Genomic DNA, 20,250 nt, shown 5'->3' on the forward strand with positions numbered 1-20,250 from the left:
TGTAAGTTGAATACGTGACTGCGCTGCCTTGTAATACCGGTGAGGCCTTGGGTATCAAAGCTCCATCGAGCTTCCCTCGCCTCTATTCAACTTACGTGAACTCGGATTTATTCCAGATGGGTTTGCTTAAATTGTAACAAATTCCCGTTCGAAGGATTAGAAGCTGGTCTAGAAACAATCTAAGTGGAGCCATCATGCTTTTTGTTTGCTAGAAATCAATAGGTTTGATTTGGTTGAGTCGGCCTTGATATGTGTTTGCTTACCCTTCCAATTTAGAAAATTTTATTGTATGCCTGAACGTAAAAGAGACGCACTAGGTAGATTTGTTAAAGAGAAACCTAGTAGTTCGAAGCGTCTCGATTACCTTAATATAGAAAGTCCGACTTTTGAAGAGTCTGTTTTTGAACGTCCTTTGACTGAGGAGAGAATCCCTGTTGCTCCGATAGCGCCAGAAACGACAACTTTGAAAGCTTTGTTAAATCCAACTAGGACTACCCGTCCTTCGTGTATTAAGTTAGATGAAACGGAGGCACCCTATGAACTGAAACCTGGGACCTTACAGATGCTCCCAATCTTTTTAGGGAAAGAAAATGAAAACCCTTATTACCATGTTAGGGATTTTGAGGAAATTTGTAGTACTCAAAGAATTAGAGGCTTGTATGATGATGCTTTGAAACTTAGGTTATTCCCATTTTCCTGAAAGATAAGGCCAAGTCGTGGCTGTATAATTTGGACTCCGAGTCAATTGAGACATATGAACAACTTACATCTGCCTTTTTCAATAAGTTTTTCCCTAGGCACAAAACATCGTCTATTAGGACGCAAATATGCACATTTTCACAACAAGAGGGAGAATCTTTATATAGGTATTTGGAAAGGTTCAATGATTTATTATCCCAGTGTCCTCATCATGGTTTAGAAAAGGTTAGGCTAGTTCAGATCCTTTATGAGGGTTTAGATTATTCCACAACGACCATGGTTGAGTCTCTATGCACTGGTGGATTTGAAAACCAAACTGTTGATGCGGCAATGGAATTTTTTAATGAAATCGCCGAAAAAACCCAGTAATGGGAAAATAGTAGGGCACCCCAGAAAACAATTCTTTTAAGTAGAGAAAACGTTAATAGGGTAGAAGGAGGCTATGAATCAGATGCCAAAATTGCTGTTATAGCAAAAAGGTTAGAAGCCTTAGAAGTGGGCCAGACTAGTGGTAGAGTGGAGCCTTTTTGGGAAGGCCGGAATATTGAAGAGAAGGCCAATGCTCTTTATAGTAACACTAGATTTGATAACCGTCAAAATATTGACCCATATTCAGAAACCTATAATCCTAGTTGGAGAAACCGTCCGAACCTTTCGTGGTCTAAGGGCCAAAGTCAAGGTCAGTTTAGTAATTCTAATGCTCCCCCAGGTTTTGGCTATACGAAGAATCCTTCAGGACTAGCTCAGTTTCAGAATCAGTCAGATAAGAAAATCCTAAGTTTAGAGGAATCTCTCGCCTTGTTAACTCAACAAACTGTAAAATTCCAGTTATCCATAGAACAGAGTCTACAAGCTAGTAACAGGATAGGACAAGAAAATAGTCAGGCTATTTCCGAGTTAAAACCAAGGTTGGTCTGATAAGTGATTCTTTGAGAGAAAAAGGTAAGTTTCCTAGTCAAACACAACCCAACCCTAGAGGAGTTCATGAATTAGGTGCAAAACCATCGAATCAATTGAATGTTGTTAGAACCCTTAGAAGTGGTAGAGTTGTAGACAATAAGGTAACCATGCCCGATAGTGAACATACTGTAGTTCACCCCTCAGGATCTCACCTCTCAGTACCAGTAGCTGAAGAGACTGATAAAGTTTCTTATGTGAATTCGGTTCCTAAAAGGTCTTATTTTAGGCCTAGAGCCCCATTTCCTCAGCTATTAGTACCAACAAAGAAGGAATCGAACTTTAATGACATAGTGGAGGTTTTTAAGCAAGTTACCATAAACCTTCCCTTATTAGATGCAATTAGGAAAATTCCTGATTATGCCAAGTTCCTTAAGGATATGTGTACGCGAAAGCGAAAACTTAGCGTCCATAAGAAAGCCTTTTTAGCTAGTCACGTAAGTTCAATCATTCAGAACACCACAAATCCAAAGTACAAAGACCCAGGTTCTCCTACCATTTCTTGCACAATAGGTAACTTCCGGGTAGAAAAATCTTTACTTGACTTAGGAGCCAGTGTGAACTTACTGCCATTCCATGTATACTTACAACTAGGACTTGGTGAAATGAAACCTACTCAGATGACACTGCAGTTAGATGATAGGTCTGTTAAAATCCCTCGAGGTGTTATCGAGGATGTTCTTATTGAAGTCGACAAGTTTATTTATCCAGTGGATTTCGTGGTCCTAGATATCCAACCTGTCCCTGACCCAGAGAACCATATACCTGTGATTTTAGGTCGCCCATTTTTAGCTACGTCTAATGCGATCATTAACTGTCGAAATGGTGTGATGAGTCTATCTTTTGGTAAATGACTATGGAGATGAACATCTTTAATATCAGTAAGCAACCTCATGAGCTAGATGACACATGTGTTGAGGAGGTGAACATGATAGAAGCCTTAGTTCAGGAGTCATTACCAAACATCCTGTCTGAAGACCCATTAGAAAGTTGTTTATACCATTTTGGTTTAGATTTTGACGATGATATCACTATTGAACAGGTGAATGCTCTATTAGATTCTACCCCTGTGTTAGACACTGATATATGGAAAGCTAGGTTCGAACCGTTACCAGTTTCTGAGACTACCCTAATTCCTTCTTTAGAAGAGCCCCCAAAGTTGGACCTTAAACCACTACCCGATACTCTAAAGTATGTGTTTTTAGGCCCATCTGAGACTTTACCTGTGATTGTAGCTTCCAATTTGGATAGTGATCAGGAAAGTAGGCTAGTAAATGTACTTTAAGACAATAAGGAAGCTTTAGGGTGGACTATAGCAGACATTAAGGGTATAAGTCCTACTGTGTGTATGCATCAGATTCATTTAGAGGAAGACTCCAAACCTTCTAGGGAGATGCAACGTCGACTGAACCCTAACATGAAAGAGGTAGTTCGAAAAGAGGTGCTTAAGTTGTTAGATGCGGGTATTATTTACCCAATTTCAGACAGTAAGTGGGTCAACCCTGTTCAGGTTGTCCCCAAGAAATCAGGTATCACTGTAGTCCAGAATGATAATAAGGAATTAATCCCAACCCGAGTGACCACGAGATGGCGCGTGTGTATTGACTATAGGAAATTGAACAAGGTCACAAGGAAGGATCACTTTCCCCTTCCTTTTATCGACCAAATGCTAGAGCGATTAGCTGGACATAGTCACTATTACTTCTTAGATGGCGACTCCGGTTATAATCAGATCGTCATTGCCCCAGAAGACCAAGAGAAAACCACTTTTACATGTCCCTTTGGTACCTTTACGTATAGACGCATGCCTTTCGGGCTATGTAATGCCCCTGCAAACTTTTCAGCGTTGTATGATGAGCATATTTTCTGATATGGTAGAACGGTTCTTAGAGGTTTTTATGGATGATTTTTCAGTGTTTGGTTCATCTTTCGATGAGTGATTGCATCATTTGACATTAGTGTTAATTAGGTGTAAGGAAAAAAATTTAGTGCTTAATTGGGAAAAATGCCATTTCATGGTTAAATCAGGAATTGTGTTAGGGAACATCGTCTCTCCAAAGGGTATAGAGGTAGACAAAGCCAAAGTTGACCTTATTAAGACTTTACAGGTCCCAAAAACCGTAAAAGATATTAGGTCATTCCTAGGGCATGCAAGTTTTTACCGTCGATTCATTAAGGATTTTAGCTTAATTTATAGACCTCTTTGCAATTTGCTTGCAAAATATGTTAAGTTTGTCTTTGATGATTCTTGTTTAGAGGCTTTTGAGAAGCTTAAAACTTTACTCACTATTGCCCCGATAGTCCAGGCACCTAACTGGAACCTACCCTTTGAGATTATGTGTGATTCTTCAGATTATGCTATAGGCGTCGTTTTAGGACAACGAGAAAACAAATTACTTCATGTGATTTATTATGCTAGCAAAACTCTGAATGATGCCCAAATGAACTACACAACTACCGAGAAGGAAATTTTATCCATCGTGTTTGCCTTGGATAAGTTTAGGTCTTATCTATTAGGTTCTAAGATCATAATCTATACAGATCATGCTGCTTTGAAATACCTTTTATCTAAGAAGGATACCAAACCTAGATTGATTAGATGGATCCTATTGTTACAGGAATTTTCCCCAGACATTAGAGACAAAAAGGGTGCAGAAAATGTAGTAGCAGACCACTTTTCTAGGCTAGTTGTTAGTTCCCCTAGTGATTCCCTCCTAAAGGAATAGTTTTCCTGATGAACAATTGTTCTCTGTTTCCCAATCACCTTGGTATGAAAATATAGTGAATTATCTTGTTACTGGTCGAAACCCTCAACATTGGGGTAAGCAAGATCGTTCTAAGTTTTTAGCCGAGGTTAAGCATTTATTTTGGGACGATCCTTATCTGTTTAAGTATTGTCCGGACCAGATTATTAAGAGATGTGTATCTGAGAGTGACCCGTCTAGTTTTATCTCCTTTTTTCATGAACATGCATGTGGGGGTCATTTTAGTACTAAGAATACTGCTGCTAAGATTTTTCAGTATGGATTTTACTGGCCTTCGTTGTTTAAAGATTCCCATAGTCATTGTATTTCTTGTGAGCGTTGCCAGAAGTTAGGAACCATTTCCCGTAGAAATATGATGCTTTTGAACCCTATTTTAGTGATTGAGGTCTTTGATGTGTGGGGCATTGATTTTATGGGTCCATTTCCTATTTCGTTTGGTTATCTTTACATACTTGTCGCTGTAGACTATGTGTCTAAGTGGGTTGAGGCAGTTCCGTGTAAAACGAATGACCACAGGGTCGTAGTCCAGTTTTTGAAAGAGAATATACTTACACGTTTTGGTACGCCGCGAGCTATAATTAGTGATGGAGGTTCACACTTTTGTAATAGACCTTTTGCTCTTTTAATGAAACAATACGGTATTACCCATAAAGTAGCAACCCCATATCACCCTCAGACTAGTGGTCAGGTAGAGGTTTCCAATAGGGAAATTAAACGTATTCTAGAGAAAACAGTTAATCCAAATAGGAAAGACTGGTCGTCGAGGCTTACTAATGCCTTATGGGCTTACCGTACTGCGTTTAAGACACCCATTGGAATGTCACCTTATCGTTTAGTGTTTGGCAAGGCATGTCACCTTCCTGTTGAGTTAGAGCATCGAGCCTATTGGGCTATTAAGAACTTAAATTTTTCACTTGACAAGGCAGGAGCTCAAAGAAAGCTCCAACTCAATGAGTTGGACGAGATTCGTAGAGATGCATACGATAGTGCTAAGGAGTATAATAACAAAATGAAACTTGTGCATGATAGGAATATTTTACGAAAGTCATTTTCTCCAGGTCAAAAAGTTCTTCTGTATGACACTCGTTTGCATCTATTCCCCGGGAAGTTGCGCTCTCGGTGGACCGGTCCTTTTATGGTCCGTACTGTTTTTCCTCATGGCGTTGTTGAGATTGAGACACCAGATGGTAGTAGTTCTTCGAAGGTTAACGGTCAGCGATTGAAGCCCTTTTTAGAGCATTTTCCTACAGGTGATGTTGAGGAGGTCCCTCTGGAGGACCCTGTTTACCTTGATTGACCATGGAGGCGATTTTGTATGTTGTATAATATTTTTGTAGGTTTTTGGTTACACTTCACCCAGGTACTATCTTTCCGACTTCTCTCTTTACTATTTCCTCATGTTACTTATATTTTTGGTACTGTTCTTTGATTAGAAACATTGAGGAAAATGTTAGATTTGGGTTTTGGGGTGGGGTAGAACTTTTTGTTACCTTTTCATTGCAATAAATAAACTCCAGAGCCTAGAAATTTATCCCTATTAAGGATGGCACTAACCAATCTAAGTGGATGGAAGAATTTTGGTTGTAGGAGTTGAGGAACCATTCTGATTAGATGGCAACATCTAAAGACTCTATTCATAAAAGCATAGAGCTCAGGTGTTAGAAATAACATGATAGTTTCACCATATCTCGTTGAGTCCTTTTCACTTCTGTTTTTATTTTGTTTTGTTTTTAAACTATGTTTCTCTAAGTGATTAGGTGGGGCTCACGATTCAAGTTGTTACCAATGCTAGGGTGAATTAGAGTGATTGAGATACAAAAAAAAAGAGACCAGACCATCAGACCAACTGGAATAAATTCAATAAAGTCGACCACTGGAACCCTTGTATATGCCAGTTATGTTGACCTAGACTTAGGATTATCGACCACTGGTACCCTTGTATATGCCAGTGTGTTGATATTATTCAGACCTGTATCTCAGTCCATTAGGATAAGTTCATTTTGGCGGAGGCCTTCAGACAGATATGAGAAACACCGTTCACCTAGTAAACATCAAAACCATCTATGTTTTTCTATATCCATCTTCTTGATCTATCCATGTGATTAGTTTTGACTCCGGATATTGATGTCCATAGTGCGACTATCTGAGTAGAGCTCTGTCACTTCATATTGATTTTAGTATGCTTGAGTGCAAACTCGTGTACAACAATTGGAATTTCGCATCAGGGTACTTCCTCCTGTAGCCAATAAGTATGCCAACCAAGGAGATTCTTTAGTGCCTTCCAAGGTTTTGTGTAGATAGCTAGGGTCTGGAGTATAAAGGTTTTGTGGGTATACCTCTGGTAAGCCCTCTGGAGACAACACTCCGCCACTAGGGACACCTAGGGGTTTAACGGCTTATTGCATACGCTAAATGCAATTGACGATGCCTGCGACAGTGAGTTAGTATTTTATTTATATTTTATTTTTGCTCGAGGACTAGCAAATAATAGGTTTGGGGGTATTTGATAGACACATTTTTGTGTCCGATTTGTCTCGATTCTATATATTGTTAGGGCTCATTTTTGTACTTATTATGGTGTTTTATTTATTTGTAGGTATTTTTGGCCAATAAACATTTTTGGAAAAAATTGGCTCGAAAAGTTGTCGGGAAGCACCCGGAGGACACTTGCTATTCGTACCCCCGGTTTGGATAAGGGGCACCCCCAGGACACCCCCAAGGCAGTTGTTATTCGCACCCCCACTCTGGATAGGTGGCGCCCCCTTTCTTCACTTTAAATTCGAATTTCAAATTGGCGGGAATCTGATGTACAAGCCGCGTGTTTTCCTGGGAAGAGCTGGATTAAATTCTGTTGAGTTTTTCTCGGTGTTTGACGCTGGAATGGATTGGTACCACCCTGTTACGACTAAACAGGGTTGGTAGGTCTTCCATATTCGAAAAAATATGCATCAATCTTCGATTTGGATAAAACAGGGCACTGGTTATTCGTGGAAGTTTCATTGGTTATATTTGTGGAAGTTTGGTATTGTGAAGGAAGGATTTACTCTATGGGATTCGTATCTTTCAGTTTTAGGAAGTTTTATAACTCACAAACCGCGTAAAAAAGATTTGGAAGAGAAGAAAGATCTGAGTATTACTGCCGAAGAAAAGAGTTATTTTTGGGACTTCACTTGCCTTATACGGTTCCTTCCATGTATATATATGAGGCTAGGGAGTTGCAGAAGGGAGTACGTACACTTTAGGGAAGTTTAGAACATAACAGAGCATAAAAACACCAAGTTGCAGAGATACAGGCGAGAGGAAGAAGAAGAACACAGAACAACAGTAAAAGACAGTCGCAGAATCCGTGGCCTTTTCTTTCAAAATTCAATCACTTTGTCACAATTTCTGTAACAATTATTCAGAGTTCGCAACAGTTCTGTGTTAGGGTACTTTGTAACAGTGGTTCGTAACAATTATATCCGTTACAAACACGCTGTTTTATACCTTCTCTTCTTTTTAATCAACTTTTGAGCAACAAACATGTATTTTGAGCAAGTGGTTAATATGAGAAGCTAAACCCCATTGCTGAGACGATAGAGGAAGCTATTTTTCCAACAAAAAGTGGTATATTCTTATTTATTTACTTATCGCAATTATTTTTATGATTGTTTTGCCTTGACTGAAAATTGTTTGAATGATTCTTGTTAAGCAATTGTTATTTCTTTTGATAGAGCATGCTTGGACCTAGGTTTTTGATGTTCTATGCTTCGGATTTACACTTGTTATTTTGAGAATCTACTTGTTGCAATATTTTAGAATCAAATTAAACGAGAGAATTGCATAAATATAAGTATTGGTTTAATCACTTTGAACTTAGAAAATAGTGGAATCTTAGCCTCAGTGTTTCTTTTAGTATTGATATCATCTTTGATTGAGTTTGCTATAATTTTTAGTGAGTTTTCTATTTTAATATTAGAATTTAAGTCTAATTAATATCCTTCACAAGTCTGAGAATCGAACCACTTTTACCACTTTCTACAAATCACATCACTACGCCATTGGCATGCTACTATGCCACGGCTACGCCACTAGCATGCCACTAACATGTTGTTATGCCAATGGCGCCACTCCGCCATACAACAAGATACGGCCATAATCAATGGCCATCCTTCCTCATGAGATGCAATCTCGGCCATCCAAGCTCGCCACCAAACTGACAGACTTGTGGTGAGTTTCAGGCTACCAGCTGCCTAAATCTAGTGGCTATGGCTACGCCAGGCGCCACTTGCATCAACGTGCCACTGGCGTGCACGAGCCATGCTAGACATGCTACATTGCCATTAGCGTACACCAAAACGGCACTACGCCATTATCAGGTTCCAATACAAGGTAGCCATAATCAACGGTTACCCTCCTTCATGAGATGCGATCTCAGTCACTGAAGTTCGCCACCGAACTGACATACTTGTGGCAAGTTTTAGGCGACTAGCCAAAATGAGCCTAATAGCCTTACACGTTATTTTCCTGCGGTAAGTCCCTTGACTTTGACTTACCACACGTAGAAAATTGCTACACGTTTTCCACGAAAACACTCGAGACATCAAACATGTCACAAACTGGGAGGATGCTCATCAGGGTATTAGTCTGGCGGTTTACAGCGTGCGGCGTGTAATTCGCCCGTTACAAGAAAGTGTCATGAAGTAGGACAATTAGTGATGGTAAAAGTAACGGTGGAAAAAATTCATTTCCTTCATCATAGAAGCGTAATGTCTGATGGTTACGAATTCATTTCCTTCATCATGGAAGCATAACGTCTGACAGTTACACGTTACTTTATTTTTTCCCCACTCAATCGTTTCCACTTCCTACGAGACCAGGGTGCGTTTCAATATGGCTTGTATAAATAGGCTTCACCTATTTTCACTAAACGACAAGTTTTGGTCAGGAGAGCAACACAGTATCCAGAAATCACCTGATAGCTTTTCATTCAGCTAGCGAGTTCTACTTTCTGATACAAGTCACAAGCAACCACACTTTCAGAATCAACGATTCTGGTATCTACACTTTCTTCGCTTCCCTCTCTAAGACCAACCCTTCTCCTTCACCTTATGACCGAAGCAAGCCTGGAACGGCCATTTCTTGGTTTAGGCCAGATTTGTACAGATTGATCTCTCGAATCAAAAGTAATCCCATGCATTACATTGTTTAGGGTCTAGACTCGTTTCTCATCCACACACACGAAATTACCAAAAACAACAGAAACTGTTTTCATCCTCAAACACTTACTTATTCACTTCTTCAAGTCTTCGCAATATTTGTAATGTCTTATATCCTAATACTTTCAAGCTAACCTATACGAAGTTGACTCTAGTACATAATCAAGCGACACTTAACATGAGTTTTGGTTCACCAAAATATGTCAACCAAACTTGAAATACCAACGGTTGGTGGGTTCAACCGAGCTATGCTCTAACACCTTGTTGGTCTCGTTCTAGTCAAAGTTTTAAGGCTTAGGTTCGCGTAGGTTACGTGTTCCTAAGGAGGGCAAGAAGAGAACTGTGATGAATCCGAACCTTTATCTTGTATGGCTAGGCCTTGCCCTTTACTAGAAAAATAAATGTTCATATTCTGTCCTCAACATATAAGCATACGAAGGAGTCCAGTAACTCGCTGAAAGGGGATTCGTGAGTGTTCAGAATCTTACCTCCCATTCCATACGGGGGATGAATGGGTTGTAGTCGACTCGGGCCACTGACTCCTATGTCAGTGTACGAACCCAAGGTGCAAAGACAATATAGTAATTGTCCTCCTTCTCTGCAAACAGTTTATATTTAATACTACCTTTCCTTAGGGTTTAAAAAAAATAATGTCCCAAGGTCCAAAAGTCCAAAGTGTCCAAAAAGAAAAGAAAAATTACAAAAATAATAAATAAAATCTAAAACAGTTTTTTTCTAAAAATAAACAAAATCCAAAAAAATAAAAATAACTAAAATAACTAAAATAAAATTGTCTTCTTTTTCGTTCTTTTCGCTTTAATCTTTAGCTCCAAGTCTTTATGAAATCACCAAACTCCTTTGCTCAATTTTCTTTATGATCCAGAACCTGTAGACAAAAGATAAATACCCAAAAACGTAAAATTGAACAAAAATAATAAAAAGAAAAAAAAAAGAAAAAAAAAAAGAAAAAACAAAACTAAACCTAAAAAGAAAAATAAATCTAAAACCCTAAAAACAAGTCGACGTCGGCGGCGCTAAAAATTGATGTGATTTGTAGATAGTGGTAAAAAGAGTTTCGATTCTCGAACTTGTGAAAGACTTTTTAGACTTAAATTCAAAAATAAAATATAAAAATCACTAATAATTATAGCAAACACTGACATAGTTGATATCAATATTAAAAGAACACTGAGGCTAAGATTCAACTATTTTCCAAGTTCAAAGTGATTTAATCCAATATTTATATTCATGCAATTTTTTCGTTCAATTTGATTCTAAACTATTGCAACATGTAGATTTTCAAAATAACAAGTGTAAATCCAAAGTGTTGAACATCAAAAACCTATGGCCAAGCATGCTCTATCAAAAGAAATAACAATTGCTTAACAAAAATGATACAGGGGCATATTGTCATTCTTTAGGGATATTGTCTAATTAGGAATGTCTTATGATTTTAGGGACGTTTTTAGTTGTTTCAGTATTTAGTTTAGGTTTCTTTTCGTAACGGTTATCTTCCTAGTATAAATAGGTTATTAGGTTTTCTTTAGGAGGCAAACTTTATTATTGTTTTTAAGAAAATAATCGATAGATTATCAATGAGTAATTAGGCTGCTAGACCTAGACTCTATTTATCAACGTCTTATTGATTTCCTATTGTTTTATTCTTCAAGTTTTCTATCCATTGTTAGTTTATGCCCTATGTTGCTAGCCTAACTTCATCAATTGGCGCTAGAAATAGGGAGATGAGATTTTTTTTCAACCTGGGGTAGTTGATGCATGAGCATTTTCTGATTAGTTATGAAGGTTTTCTGTTTAGGACGTTTTACTAGTTTCTTTCTATATGGAGGGTGTTTATGTCCTTAGTCTTAGGTTTATTTTCGTATGGTTTATCTTTCTAGTATAAATAGTGAAAAATCGGGGGTCTAACAACCATACCCAATATTTCTCTTAGCAATCTGTATGGACAAACTCCAATATACTTTCTAGAGAATCAACTACACAGTCAGACTCAATCTAGATAAAAAGTATAGCAAAGAGTTTATACCTCAATCTCTCAATTTGATATATACTCAAGCAAATAGAAATCTGCGAGTCTTTATCAAACACTAGAGAGATAACCTGGATGGTACCAAAGACCAATATCCAAGTGTCAATCAATTTAAATCAACAACCAAAAGGTCGGATATTCTAATTGATTGAACAACGCACAACCTGTGATATTTCAATTATATAACAAAATATAATGCGGAAAAGAAATAACACAGATACCAGAATTTTGTTAACGAGGAAACCACAAATGCAGAAAAACCCCGGGACCTAGTCCAAATTGAACATACACTGTATTAAGCCGCTACAGACACTAGCCTACTTCAAACTAACTTCGGTCTGGACTGTAGTTGAACCCCAACCAATATCACACTGATCTAAGGTACAATTATGCTCCTACGTCTCTGATCCCAGCAGGATACTACGTACTTGATTCCCTTAGCTGATCTCACCCACAACTAAGAGTTGCTACGACCCAAAGTCGAAGACTTTAGTAAACAAATTTGTATCACACAGAAAAGTCTATGGTAATAGATAAATCCGTCTCCCACGAATATACCTACAAGTTTTGTTCCGTCTTTTGATAAATCAAGGTGAACATGAACCAATTGATAAACCGGACTTATATTCCCGAAGAACAACCTAGTATTATCAATCACCTCACAATAGTCTTAATCAACGCAGCGAAAAAAGATATTGTGGAATCACAAACGATGAGACGAAGATGTTTGTGATTACTTTTTATCTTGCCTATTGGAGATATAAATCTCAAGCCAATTATTACAATTGTACTCGTACGATAGAAACAGCAAGATCAGATCACACAACTATGATAAAGTAGTATCGGTCTAGCTTCACAATCCCAATGAAGTCTTTAAGTCGTTAACCTGGTTTAGAAGAAGAAACCAAAGGTTAAAGGAGAATCGACTCTAGCTTAGCACAACTAGTATCACACAGAATGTGTGGCGATTAGGTTTCCAAGTTGCTAGAGTTCTCCCTTATATAATCTTTCAAATCAGGGTTTGCAATCAATGTTAGCTTGGTAACAAAGCATTCAATATTCACCGTTAGATGAAAACCTGATTATATTCAAGCTAATAATTATCAACCGTTAGATCGAAAGGATAGCTTGTTATACACAAATAAAATGCACGTTTCTAGGCTTGTGTAATCGTACCCAAACTTGTATATTAGTTGGTTCAACAATAGTTAACCAAATGGTTAGCCATATGATCACTTTCATATCAACCATATTCTTCTTCACCATAACTAGTTCAAATGACTCAAATGAACTAGTTATAAAGCTGTTCAATTGCAAGGAAATCTTATGTACTACATAAGACACAATTGAAGCAAAAACGATTTGATTCATTTGGTTCGGTTCATGAACTATATAGCCAAGGTTTGCAATTGCATTCCTTAGTTAATATGAATAAGTTTACAGACATCATTTTAGATATAACCTACTCAAATTCGCGGACTCGGTTCGCGGACTAAAGTTCCCGGATGGATTTGACAAACTCTACCAGAAATTCTCGGGTTTGAGAACTTCGCCAGTTCGCGGACTTAGCTCACGCACTACTCCGGTTCACTTGATCAACAAAGCGAGGGTCTAACAACCACACCCAATATTTCGCTTAGCAATCTGTATGGACAAACTCCAGTATACGTTCTAGAGAATCAACTAGACAGTTAGACTCAATCAATAAAAAAGTATATCAAAGAGTTTCAATCTCTATCTCTCGATTTAAATCTTACTCAAGCAAACTGCGAGTCTCAATTTAAATACAAGAGAGATAAACTTGGATGGTACCAAAGACCAATATCCAAGTGTCAATCAATTTAAATCAACAACCAAAAGGTCGGATATTCTAATTGATTGAACAACGCACAACCTGTATTATTTTATTATATAAACAAATATAATGCGGAAAAGAAATAACACAGACACCGGAAATTTTGTTAACGAGGAAAACGCAAATGCAGAAAAACCCCGGGACCTAGTCCAGATTGAACGCACACTGTATTAAGCCGCTACAGACACTAGCCTACTCCAAACTAACTTCGGTCTAAACTGTAGTTGAACCCCAACCAATCTCACACTGATCCAAGGTACAGTTATGCTCCTACGTCTCTGATCCCAGTAGGATACTACGTACTTGATTTCCTTAGCTGATATCACCCACAACTAAGAGTGCTACGACCCAAAGTCGAAGACTTTAATAAACAAATCTGTATCACACAGAAAAGTCTATGATAATATATAAATCCGTCTCCCACGAATATACCTATGAGTTTTGTTCCGTATTTTGATAAATCAAGGTGAACAGGAACCATATGATAATCCGGACTTATATTCCCGAAGAACAGCCTAGTATTATCAATCACCTCACAATAGTCTTAATCGACGCAGCGAAAAAAGATATTGTGGAATCACAAACGATGAGACGAAGATGTTTGTGATTACTTTTTATCTTGCATATCGGAGGCAGAAATCTCAAGCCACTTATTACAATTGTACTCGTACGATAGAAACAACAAGATCAGATCACACAACTACAAGAAAAGTAGTATAGGTCTGGCTTCACAATCCCAATGAAGTATTTAAGTCGTTAACCTGGTTTAGAAGAAGAAACCAAAGGTTAAAGGAGAATCGACTCTAGCTTAGCACAACTAGTATCACACAGAATGTGTGGGAATTATATTTCCCAGTTTCTAGAGTTCTCCCTTATATAGTCTTTCAAATCAGGGTTTGCAATCAATGTTATCTTGGTAACAAAGCATTCAATATTCAACGTTAGATGAAAACCTGATTTAGATTCAAGCTAATATTTATCAACCTTCAGATCGAAAACATAGCTTGTTATACAAAAATTAAATGCACGTTCCTGGGCTTGTGTAACCGTACCCAAACTTGTAAATTAGTTGGTTCAACAATAGTTAACCAAATGGTTAGCCATATGATCACTTTCATATCAACCATATTCTTATTCACCATAACTAGTTCAAATGACTCAAATGAACTAGGAGAGTTGTTCAATTGCAAGGAAATCTTATGTACTACACAAGACACAATTGAATCAAAAACGATTTGATTCACATGAATCGGTTCATGAACTCTATAGCCGCGGTTTTCAATTGCATTCCCTAGTTTATAAAGATAAGTTCACTAAACATCGTTTTTAGACATAACCTACTCAAGTTCGCGGACTGGGTTTGCGGACTTAAGTTCCCGGATGGAGTTCACAAACTCCAGCAGAAATTCTCGGGTTTGAGAACTTCGCGAGTTCGTGGATTGGGTTCGCGGACTTAGCTCATGCACTTCTCTGGTTCACTTGATCAACAAAGTTCTCAAACTTCGGTTCAAGCAATAAGGACTTATACATATATGTGTTTCCACAGTAAAGCTTATATCCTCCAAATGGTTATATAGTCTAAACTCTCATTTCAATCATTGAAACATTCTCAGAGAACGTGATATAGTTGTTATTCACAAACCATTTTTCGTCAGAGCAATTTTCAAAGTGATTGAAACATAACATGACTTTCATCACTAGGTAAAGATGAAATTGGCTAAAGCGAAAGCTTTACCAACACATATTTCGAGAAATAGATAGGCGAGGTAAACTCGGCTCGAAATACCAAATGTGTATAATCTAAGTCTATTTAGCAAAACGACTTTTGTCTCAAGATAGGAGATAAATAGACTTTTGAGTGATAGATAAGTTCAAGTATCCATATACCTTTTAGTCGATGAAGATCCACCAGTTCATTGAGTAGTCCTTAGTCTTGTATGATGATTTCCATGGAGTTCTTGATCTCAACTACAATTTCTATCCTAGTCTGAGATCTTATCTGTAGTAGACTAGAAAACAAGACTTATAGTTTTGATCACTAACATTGACAAACATGCTTGAGATAGCAACGCATGCGAGTTCGACCGAGCAATGCTCTAACATATGTGTTTCCACAATAATGCTTATATCCTCCAATGGTTATATAATCTAAACTCTCATTTCAATCATTGAAACATTCTCAGAGGACGTTATATAGTTGTTATTCACAAACCATTTTTCGTCAGAGCAATTTTCAAAGTGATTGAAACATAACATGACTTTCTTCACTAGGTAAAGATGAACTTGGCTAAAGCGAAAGCTTACCAACACATATTTAGAGAAATAGATAGGCGAGATAAACTCGGCTCTAAATACCAAATGTGTATAATCTAAGTCTATATAGCAAAACGACTTTTGTCTCAAAATAGGAGATAAACAGACTTTTAAGTGATAGATAAGTTCAAGTCTCCACATACCTTTTAGTCGATGAAGATCCACCAGTTCCTTGAGTAGTCCTTCGTCTTGTATGATGATTTCCATGGAGTTCTTGAGATCAACTACACTTTCTATCCTAGTCCGAGACCTTAGCCATAGTAGATTAGAAATCAAGACTTATAGTTTTGATCACTAACATTGACAAACATGCTTGAGATAGCAACGCATGCGAGTTCGACCAAGCAATGCTCTAACAAAAGCTACAAAAACTGAGGAACCGCGAGAAACTCGAGGTAGCAGGCAACTGATCAACGAATAGTACAACCTCCAGCCTTCCACAAATGTTGTTGCAGAAGGAAGCAAACGTAAAGCCAAACCGCGGCGCAAGCCTGCATCTTCAGCTCCTCCGAAGGAACCAAGAAAGGGTAATCAAACCCGGGACGCACAAGTTACAACCTAAAATACAGATCCATCGGAACCTGACTTCCCTCTCTCTATTGAAGAGGTCATTGAAATTCCGTATGCCTGGATCCAAGACGGTGCAATCACGTTGCCATGTGTCAGAAAGAACCAACTGAATAGTAAATAGAGAACCCTCGCTACTTCCGTTTCTATAGGTTCGTCAATCATCCCACCAGGGACTGCAGGGTCTTGAAGCGCATATTCAACGAAAAGGTCGAATCATGGGAACTTAACTTGGGGACTGAAGGAGTACACATAAACCCTCTTCCAGTCAGGACTTTTTCCATCTCTGAACAACCAGTCAAAGAAACGGTTCAGTCGTTGATCGAACATGTCTGCGAATTGCTTTATCTGTCGAAGGCTCAAAGGGGAGACATTTTTTCTGCATTTAATCATATTGTGTCGGAGAAACGTTTATTGATTCAAGAGATATTTTCTGAGCCTGCTGCAACGGACAAAGAAATGTATGACTGGGGACTTCTTACCACAGTGCATCTCAAAGGAAATGAATTCATAAGAGTTTTCAACATCAACATCATTCCTTTGAAAACTCTCAGAGCCGCTGGAATTACTCGAAAAGAAGCCACATATGCGCCCATGTCAATCAAATATCATGAAGGGACACTCAGAGATGCATACGGTTACATCAACCTCAAGGTCAGATAAAACTCGGTCTGCACTGATACCAAGTTTTATATAACCCGGGAAGATCCAGGATATGACATGATTCATGGACGACCTTAGATTCATGCTGGAAAGGTGACTCTAATGCCTTCGGTTGAAGAAAGCTCTGATTCAGAAGAAATAGAAGATACTCAATCATTCGAGCATCTAGAGGAAGTTAAAGCCTTGGTGGAATTAGCACAGAAACCTGGAGAAAGTGCACACTCCTTCATCAAAAGGTTCCGTACTCAGTCAAGTCTGATTCCTCTTCATGCGCCCATACTACCAATGTTTAATTATGTTGCCCTGGTCCGATGACTTCTTCCCACTAACAACTTAGCCGTCGCAAAGTGCTATGAGTGGATAGCCTCACCGCTGCAATATTACACCAAATGGTTGAATACAAAGTTCCTTCAGACTGAGCATTCTATCAAAAGGTTTATTGCTGAAGACATAGCTCAGCATGACAGACAGTACTCTGGATACTCTCCTTTGCATGAGTGTCCATATGTGCCACAGCCATGGAATCCCACCGCACGAGGAATTCTGAACCAACAGAATATATTCAAAGCACGGATAATCAAACCTAACAAGTTCCAGGAAGGAGATTTAGTTCTCAAAGCAACTAAGAGCAACCTTCATTCTGCAAGAAACTCCAATTGGGAAGGGCCTTTCATGGTTGCTAAATGCATAGTTGGAGGATACTACAGGCTGATCAATACAGATGGCAGTTCCGTGCCAATGATACACGAGAATTGGCTTAAAGCATTTGACGCCTGAAATTATTGGGCATTTGAGGTACTAGGCGCTTGAACATTCATGACGTCTGGATTTGGAATTTAAGATTTTCTTTCATTGTATTTCAATATCTCCAAAACTTTTGCAATACTTGCATTCAGTATTTGAATTCAACAATTTATCAAAATTCAGTTCATTTTACTCAAAGAAAAATCTCTATCAAATCCAAAAGAAAATCCTCAATCACCTACTAGTCCAAACCAATCAAAAAATCAAAACCAAAATAAAACCCCACATCTCTCAGAAGTTCAGAAGTTCAAGAGATTTTGAAAAGGAAATCAAAGAAAATCAGCAAAGAAAGATTTTCGCTCCTCTGCATCCTTCAAGACTTGTAAGGCCGCCTTCTCCATATTCAGCTCTTCAGTCATCCTAGCAATCTTGTCTTCCTTCTTTATCACAGCAGCGTTGGGAAAGGGTATGTTCTTCTCACATGAATCCTTAATGGCATTTATCTTCTTACGAAGCCACTTCACGTTGAATCCAAGTCTCTCAGAATTCTCCAAGTTGAACTCCCAATCAAAGAGTACATCTAGAGTGACAGTATTTCTGGCCCTAACGCATATATCACTTACAACACGCAAGATAACACTTACTTGCATTGTTAAAGAATAAGCACGCTTGGGATCTCTGGTAACGATGATGTGACCAAATTTCCTCCATATCTTCTCGTACAAGCCGACATACACTACACCAAATTCCCAAATTAGTAACAGGAATTCGTAACGGCTTACTGGCCGTTACGAAATCCCGTTACAAATAGCCGTTACGAAAATATTTGTAGCAGGTGTTAGCCGTTACGAATTTTAGAAAATTTTGTAACAGAGTGCAGCCGTTACGAATTGTTTTTTAGGCGTGCCTCTCACACGCTTCGTCACATTAGGATGGTCACACTTGGATGGATACTTCCACCCAAGCTCCCTAATACTACAGGATATTTCTTCCCAAAAAAATATATCTGACCCTAAGTCCTATCTCTCGAATGAATTTCGTTTCTTTTTTCTTCCGTCAAATAACTCTCTTCCAGAGACACGAAAAAGAGAAACCTTTTTCTCTACTCAGTTTCTTCCGTCGATCTCTCTTGTCTTTTACCTCCTCTTTTTCTTCCAATGATGTTTGTATCTACTTGTCTTGTACAAAGAGAGACAAAAAGTAGAAATTAGGGTTTCAATAGATTGATGGATTCCGGAGAAATTAGGGTTTCAGTAGGGATATCGGTGAAAAGGGTATTGGTTCCTCTTCAATTCAAGGTATTGATTTAAGTATTAAATCTAAATAGCTCTTATTTTTCTTCCAAGGATAGAAATTCTATCTATAGTTTTTCTTTTCTCTTTTGAATCTTAATCTACTTTTTCTCCTTTGTTTTCTGATGATTGGTGAAGCAGATATAAGATATGGGTGTTGTGATCGATAGATTCTGATGCTGTGAAGAACATAGGATTAGAATTCAGATTTTTGGTGTTGATTCATGGCGAGAAAGAGATAAACAATTGAAGATTCAATAGGTATTTCTGCTGGTGATTGAGTTACAAACATGGGCTCAATTGATTTTAGGGGTTTGAACTCATTTGAATTCAGCAATTGATGATGATTTAGGATTTGTAGAAGACGGTTCTGTGATCGACTTAAGAGAGGAAGAATCGGTAGATTAGGTTTGAAATTTGGTCATTCTCTGGCTCAGGATGGAGAAGATATTAATGAAGTCATAGGTTAAGTTGATTTGTAGGTGAACTTGTGTAACTTGTGTGCTAGTTTGGTGTTGTCTTTACACAAAAATAGTATGTTGCTCATCTACACAGGGTTCTGTTTAAATTTTATGCTAATGTTTTTATCGGTTCGATCAATAGGTTCCAATGGGAGGAAACTACAGGCTTATTGAATTGTTTAATTTCAATAAGCCTAAGATCCATAATCATTGTAGATTTACCAGTGTTGGGTTCCAAATAACTCCACCAAAGCCACCAAAGTGTACCCTAAAATCGACATTCCACCAGTTGTAGAATTGCGATTATGGTTGGTATGCTTATTTTGCTATTAACTGTAAAGGATTTCGTGTAACACTGTTTGAGGTTGTAGCTTTAGACTTTTGTACCCCTTATATATCGATTATTGTTTACAAATCCTTGTCTTTGTTCTTTGTAAAATTCAATTAGAATACATGTTATAGTTAGGGATGCACAACGGGTAGGGTGGGTAGGATATGGCCTATTTTCCCACCCTACCCGCTGACTAGCGGGTAAGAAATGTTTTACCCTCCACCCTACCCGCCATTAAACGGATAAGATCCTACCCGACCTATTAATTGGCGGGTCGGGTAGGATAGGATGGCGGGTAAGTTTTAAATGTTCTGGACTTTCTGGTTACTAGTCCCTTGACTGTGTATACAAAAAATGC

The 20,250-nt window shown here is 38.2% G+C and overlaps 1 pseudogene; it reads right to left on the bottom strand.

The window, feature by feature from the left end:
* Window positions 1-817: 817 nt before the first annotated feature.
* On the bottom strand, window positions 818-917 carry LOC113325501 (annotated as a pseudogene).
* Between the last annotated feature and the right edge of the window lie 19,333 nt (window positions 918-20,250).

Source organism: Papaver somniferum, chromosome 11 (assembly GCF_003573695.1).
Source record: "Papaver somniferum cultivar HN1 chromosome 11, ASM357369v1, whole genome shotgun sequence".
NCBI classification, from domain to species: Eukaryota; Viridiplantae; Streptophyta; class Magnoliopsida; order Ranunculales; family Papaveraceae; genus Papaver; species Papaver somniferum.